General features: G+C 41.9%; 1 protein-coding gene across 1 annotated transcript in view; it reads left to right on the top strand.

The window, feature by feature from the left end:
• Positions 1 to 6,307, top strand: part of LRP6 (LDL receptor related protein 6) — a 64,616-nt gene that overhangs the window by 714 nt on the left and 57,595 nt on the right. The gene's annotated exons all lie outside the window — the stretch shown is intronic.

Genomic DNA, 6,307 nt, shown 5'->3' with positions numbered 1-6,307 from the left:
TTTTTCCTTTGTACTTTTATAAACCAGTTTTTATAATGTACACATAAGTGCCATTTATCCTGTGACAACCAAAGCTGAATTGCATCTGACTTGGAGATTGTGTGCCCCCTCCCCCCCTTATCCGCTTGTTTGTGAGCACTTATGGGGAGATCTGCTGCCTTCGTACAAATGTTGGTAGATTGGGGAGTGTTCTCATTGTCAGCCAGGCGGCAGAAGGTTCTCGTCTTCCAGTGCATGTGTGGTCAAGCTGAAGTATACTCTTGGATGTGTGTGGCCTGGTCTAGTGTTTGAACATCACTTGTGTGCTTCTGGTTATGACGGCTCATCTATCTTCTCCTTTTTTATTTTTGCACTTAGCCTAAAATTACAATGATCATCTGCAGTGTAGATTTTTTTTTTTTTCCCCTTTCAGTGTCAGATTTGGGGCTGAAGTTGCTTGGCATTAGATGCAGGCGTTAATCCAGAGGTCTGCTTTCTATTTACTCGCAGAAACGATGAATGTTTTTCTTTGATGCGCAGCCAGGTGTACACAGCAGCGTGCAATCAGATGTCGAGTGCTGCCAAAGCTTCGAGCCTCATCACATGCAGACAAATTAATTGGGCTCTTTTTCCTCGGGCCTCCAGGGAAGATAACTATGTCATGATAAAATGCTGTGCGTCTCCTGCTCTTCCTGCAGCTTCCCATGTATCTGTTTTAGTATCTCTTGAATTTTTTAGCCTTCTCTCAGCCAGGGGACTTTTGGTGTTTTTTCTTACTAAATGTTACAACATCCTTTTTATGCAACAATGTTTACCACTTGGTGACCTGTATGCATGCACAAACATTAGACTGAGGATCTGACCCGAGATCAGGATAAGCCATATCAAATGTGTAGCAAAGTTGATATTTTGTTGCTTACACAGCATTTTTATAAATATAGACGTTGCAAAAGATGTGGTTTTCAACTGGTTCAATAAATATTTGTGAGTAGCTAGCACAGGGCTGGACAATTCCCAGGAGCCTGGTAGCCAATGCACCTTCAAAATAAGACTGGCACCTAATTTATGAGGTTGGAGCATGACTCCTAAAAAAGAAATCCGGCTGGCTCATGGATTGGACAGACTCGCTCCATTTTAATTTGTCCACCCCTCAAGGCTGGTGCAGACCTGGCACCGCGGGATGTTGTACACAGCAATTGCCAAGCGGCACCAATGATTTTATTGGGGCTACATCCGCATGGCTGTTTTAGCCGCAATTGTGTTCGATTGCAAGGGTGCCGAGTGATCCACCCAGCACGACTGGGGTGCCATTAGAAAATAATTGCACCGCCAGGGCGATGTCAGTGGTGGGCAACTCCGGTATCGTGCAAGATCGCCGCTCGGTCATGGATCGCGCAGGTGTGAACCTGACCTGAGCTAGCATTCTAAATAACAGTGTAAGATGACCAAAACTCTTTTTTTTTGGCATTGCACCCTTTCCTTTGCATGACATCATATTGTCACTGATGTACAGTTATCCTTGCTTTCACCTGATACCAGGCTAGACCAAATGATTTTCTTTTTATGAAACGTGCCTTATGCTATGCCATTTATTACCCCTTAGCAGCTGCTATCTTGGCCCAGTTTGCACAATGATTTGCTTTAGTCTGGCTTGACACCTATGTGTCCCAGTCACAAGCAGTAAAATGCATGCTTTACCCCAATGGATGAGCCACAGTTATGGTTCAGTTTGTTTTGAATGGCACCAGAAACCGCACAGATGGGAACCCGGCGTGGTCTTATTTAAGAAAAAAAAGGGGTTCATGTCGCTGTTTTTTTTTCTGGCAGAAAATGCATGGGCTGCATTAACACGAGGCACATTAATGTGTGCGGCAATGCACCAAATATATGTAAATTGCAGCACAGCGGATGTTCTGAAATAATGATTCACTGTGATTTCTGTGCACCATGAAATCTCTGAGCTTGTGAGTTGAAGAAGTTCCATCCTGTGTGCTGATTGTGCTGAGCTCTGGCTGTGAGCACAGCAGGGAGCTAATGAACTGCGTAAGTAGGTTTATGTTGGAGGTATGAGGTTGGTGGAACGGTAAATAGAAGTGCCATTTGCTTAATTCCTTTCTGAGCACATTGCAAAGTTTGGGTGTGTGTGGGGGGGTGCGCTATCTGAGACACATGGCTATGTTAATTACAGAACTCCTCTGAATAAAAGCCACGCTTGGAGACTGGAAAGGATATACTGCTTTGCTGCAAGATGTACAGCTGCTTGCTTGTGGTCTTCCTGAACGGATAGGCCCCCCTCCCCCAGTGTTTGTGTTATTCCATGGCACTTCCCCCAGAGCTTGCAAGTCAATGAGAGGATCTGCTGCTCACCCTGGGAAGCCTCGGCGCTGTGAATCACTTCTACAAATGTGGTTGTAATGAACCATATTTTAATTAAATCAAATAGACTAGGCAAGGCACCTGGTATGAGTTTGCAAATCACAGCTGTTAGTGCACGGGTTGTACATTGTTTTGTATGTTTTAAGCAAGAAAAAAAGATCAGTCCAGTCCTTAAAGCTATCTCTATGCATTGTGTATAAAATGTCAGTGTAGGTTATCTATATGGTAAACTTGCCCTTCTTCTTTTTTTTTTTTTTTTTTTTTTTTAACGTGAGCCAGCACAGATTAACCTGAGCATTTGATGGAAAATACACAAGTAGAGGCCTCTACTTTTAGTGAATATGAACCATCCGATCGATCAATAGATCTGGCGATTTATAGGCAGCTAAATTCATATCCAATTCCCAACTTTCCCTTTTAGATGTTGAGGTTTTCGCGCTGTGATCTGCAGTAAGTTAAGATTCCCGATATTGCATGCATTGGCACACATTTTAATGTACATACTGTTTTCATCTCTAATGGGCCCCAACACATGTCAACACAGTATATAATGCACTTAACCCTTCAGCTCATAGATGTGAACACACGTTAGTTAGAAAAATATAAGTTAGGCGCCTTCTTTGGTCTGTACATGCATGTTGAGGGTCCATGGTAAATGAACAGGTCTATGCAACGTACACAAAATAGCTTGAATGGGCCCTGAATTTGGTTGCTATGGATTACACTACTGTAATGTGCAGTCTGCTAATTCAATAAGACAAATAATTGCAAAATTATAAAAAGATAATCTGATTCAGCCAAAAACTCTATTTTCATTGATCATATACACTATATTGCCAAAAGTATTGGGACGCCGGCCTTTACAGGCACATGAACTTTAATGGCATTCCAGTGTAAGTCCGTAGATTGGCATTTGTTGTACTCCTCTATAGCTGGTGGTATTCTGCATTGCGCAGTATAATATATTATTGCTGGGATTTGTAGTCCTCTATAGCCGGTGCCATTCTGCCATTTTTTAAAATGTATTTTATTTTTTATCCGATTAACCGATTAATCGAACTCAATAATCGGCTAACTAATCGATTTTTGTAAATAATCGTTAGCTGCAGCTCTACTTTTGGCAATATAGTGGAGGGAATTTATCAGTTTTTTTTTTTTTAACCAAAAAGCAGCCCGGAACGCATTTGACGTGCGACTCAGGCCGCGTGCGGAGCCCCGAACAGGCTAAGCAATCGATAGCCGACGAATCGACGATCGAAAACGTTGCCAACGTTTTCAATCGTCGATTTTAATCGACTTAATCGATTAACTGTTGCAGCTCTATTCAGGACCCAAAATGCATCCTAATGCATCCCTATGCTATTTCTGTCCTCTGTTCACACCTGCGCAGTCCATTCCAGATCAGACCAGAAAAACACAGCTTGTCCTATTTTTTTCTGGTCTGGAATGCATTGGAACACAAAAACCATACAAATGCACTGGAACGCACTTGTAAGACCATTTTTTAAGCAAAAAAAATTAAAATAATCGCAGCAAAATCACGGTAAAAACGCAATGCACTGCGTTCCAGATCTGGTCCAGAAAATGGTGTGAACCTGCCCTAAAGAAGGATGATTAACATTTGTAGAAGAGCAAGGGATGCAGAGTTTCATCCATTTCCCTATACTTAAAAGCTTAAGAGCTGCATGCAAACCACACAGACTTGAAGGATTTTTGAACCTTGCTGCACCTTGTGGACCTGCTAGAACCATATGGATACCAAACCAGTAATTGTTTTCACACAGAGGGTTATCATTCAAAATGGTAGTTTTAGGAGGAAAAACTGCTCCCTAGAATATTTTTAAACAATTGAATCAATCCGTACTGTTCAGGAATTGTGTTTCACTTGCTGTATAACTTGCTGTATCCTGTGCTATACATTTCCATAGGTAACAGTATGATTGGTACTCCTGCCCCGCCGCTTTGAACACTATCTGCATGGACTTTCTAGGTTTTCACGTTAGTTGTGTGGCTTTCCTTGCAAAAATCAGGTTCAATAGGTGGTACAGCGCTCACTTTGCACGCCTGGGGGGTGGGGCAATATGGTGTGGCACAATTGCTTGAGGGATTTGTGGAACATTTGGACCTCGGCTGCCTCAGTTTTCACATTGCTGCTCCCGATTTTGTCCCTTTTTCCTGTCAGGGCGAGCAGTCTCCACAACCTGCATAATGCTGCTCCAACAACATAGGTGCCTGATGCTGTTCTATATCTACCGCCTGTGTGAATCCAGCTTAAAAGCTTTTCCTCATGAAGGAGTTTAGAACTATTATGTGTAACTTATGTGTAATGAAATGTAAAGAAAATATGTAACCATAGTTTTGCTGCTAAAACAATTTGGCTTTCGAGAGATTATAATGCAGCATCATTGGCAGTGATGGTGTCTTAAGGTGCCCATACATCTTACGATTATCAGACGAAACTTTTCGTCCGATCGAATAGTCATACGATTTTCGTACGGCAGCCCCATCCTGCCCCGATGATCGCAAGATCAATTTAGGCGTAATTAACGGAAAGCACCCGGACGAAATGCGGTAATTGATTTGCCGTATTTTCGCTTCGCAGTGTAGACCGCACGACTTTTTACGGGCGGAAAAGCCAGCAACCTTAAGACAATCATACGATCTAGCAAAGTTTTCCAACAATTGTACAGTACAGTCGGTCGGACACTGCAATGCACACATAAGATTATTGGCCGAAAAGTCGATCGCATACGAAAATCGTACGATAATCGTAAGGTTTATGGGCACCTTTACAGTCCACAAGGAGGTCTGTCTATGTTGGTGCTATCTGAGATACTATCTGGTACTATCAGAGACATTCTTTGCAATACTTTGGTTACAATAGACAGCAAAAGAGCAGAAAAAGGCTTCTGATGTTTTCACCCACCCACTCTTCCTATAGATAAACACCTGAGGGGAGAAGGTTTGTGTTGACAGAGCGTTATTAGGTTGCTCTTTGTATTTTGGTCTGTACTAAAAAAACAGCCGAGGACAAATTCCAGGAGCCAGTACACAATATATGACTGCTGAAGGCTAGCTATGTGTTGTGATTTTTGATGCCTTGGTTAACATTGTTTTGTTAAGGTTGCAATAGGCTGCAACAACTAATCGATTTTAAATTGATAATCGATTTATGAGAATAGTTGTCAACCAGAGAGGGGAAGAGATTTTTTTTTTTTTTTAATGCAACAGATCAATTAATCGAAAAAAATAATAATCGGGCAACTAATCGGTTAATGAAAATAATCTTTAGCTGTACCTAGGTTGCAAATATCTTTTTTTTTTTAAAATCTTCCCCTTCTCACCCGAAACGTATAATTTTGTCTTAGCCAATGGTTGTATCCATTCTGTGGTTTTGTTTGTCTTTTCATAGTAATAGGGTCAGAAGCCCAATATGGCCGATTGCTTGTTTTTCCAAGAACTATTGATGTGGGTAGTCTGTGACTAACTTTAGATTAGACAAGGCTTCTGCTCGCTGTGCGGTGTACACTCCGGCTCATTCCGGGCATCTTACAGATGTGGAGTTTGAAGCCGGATGCTGGGAGTTACAGTATCGGAGGCTGCTCTGTGGCTGAGGAGGACAATGGGTAACCCAGAAGTAGCGGATGGGAAGGTTCAGATCGGCTACTGGCCTAGGTCGGCAGGAGGGAACACTTGTAAGGTAATCGTGCCATAATGGGTAAGCATGCTGTGCGTTTATATCAATGTTTTAGGGTTTCTCTCAGCCCTTATGAATAAGTCATTGTGACAAAGATTGGTTTAGTGTAGTGCATTAAACTCATGTTTTGTGATTTCTTCCTGTTGTGTTCCTAGTCCTACTACTGTTTAATGTATAATTGATAGGCCGGTTATAGATGACTTATCTTGTGTGCACCTAAAAAAAAAAAAAAAAAAAAATAACCCCTAGAAAGGA

The sequence above is a fragment of the Nanorana parkeri genome, unplaced genomic scaffold, assembly GCF_000935625.1.
Source record: "Nanorana parkeri isolate BGI_ZX_2015 unplaced genomic scaffold, ASM93562v1 scaffold1261, whole genome shotgun sequence".
NCBI lineage: Eukaryota > Metazoa > Chordata > Amphibia > Anura > Dicroglossidae > Nanorana > Nanorana parkeri.
The sequence above is the reverse complement of the archived record's forward strand: the minus strand, read 5'-3'. Positions and strand labels throughout refer to the sequence as shown.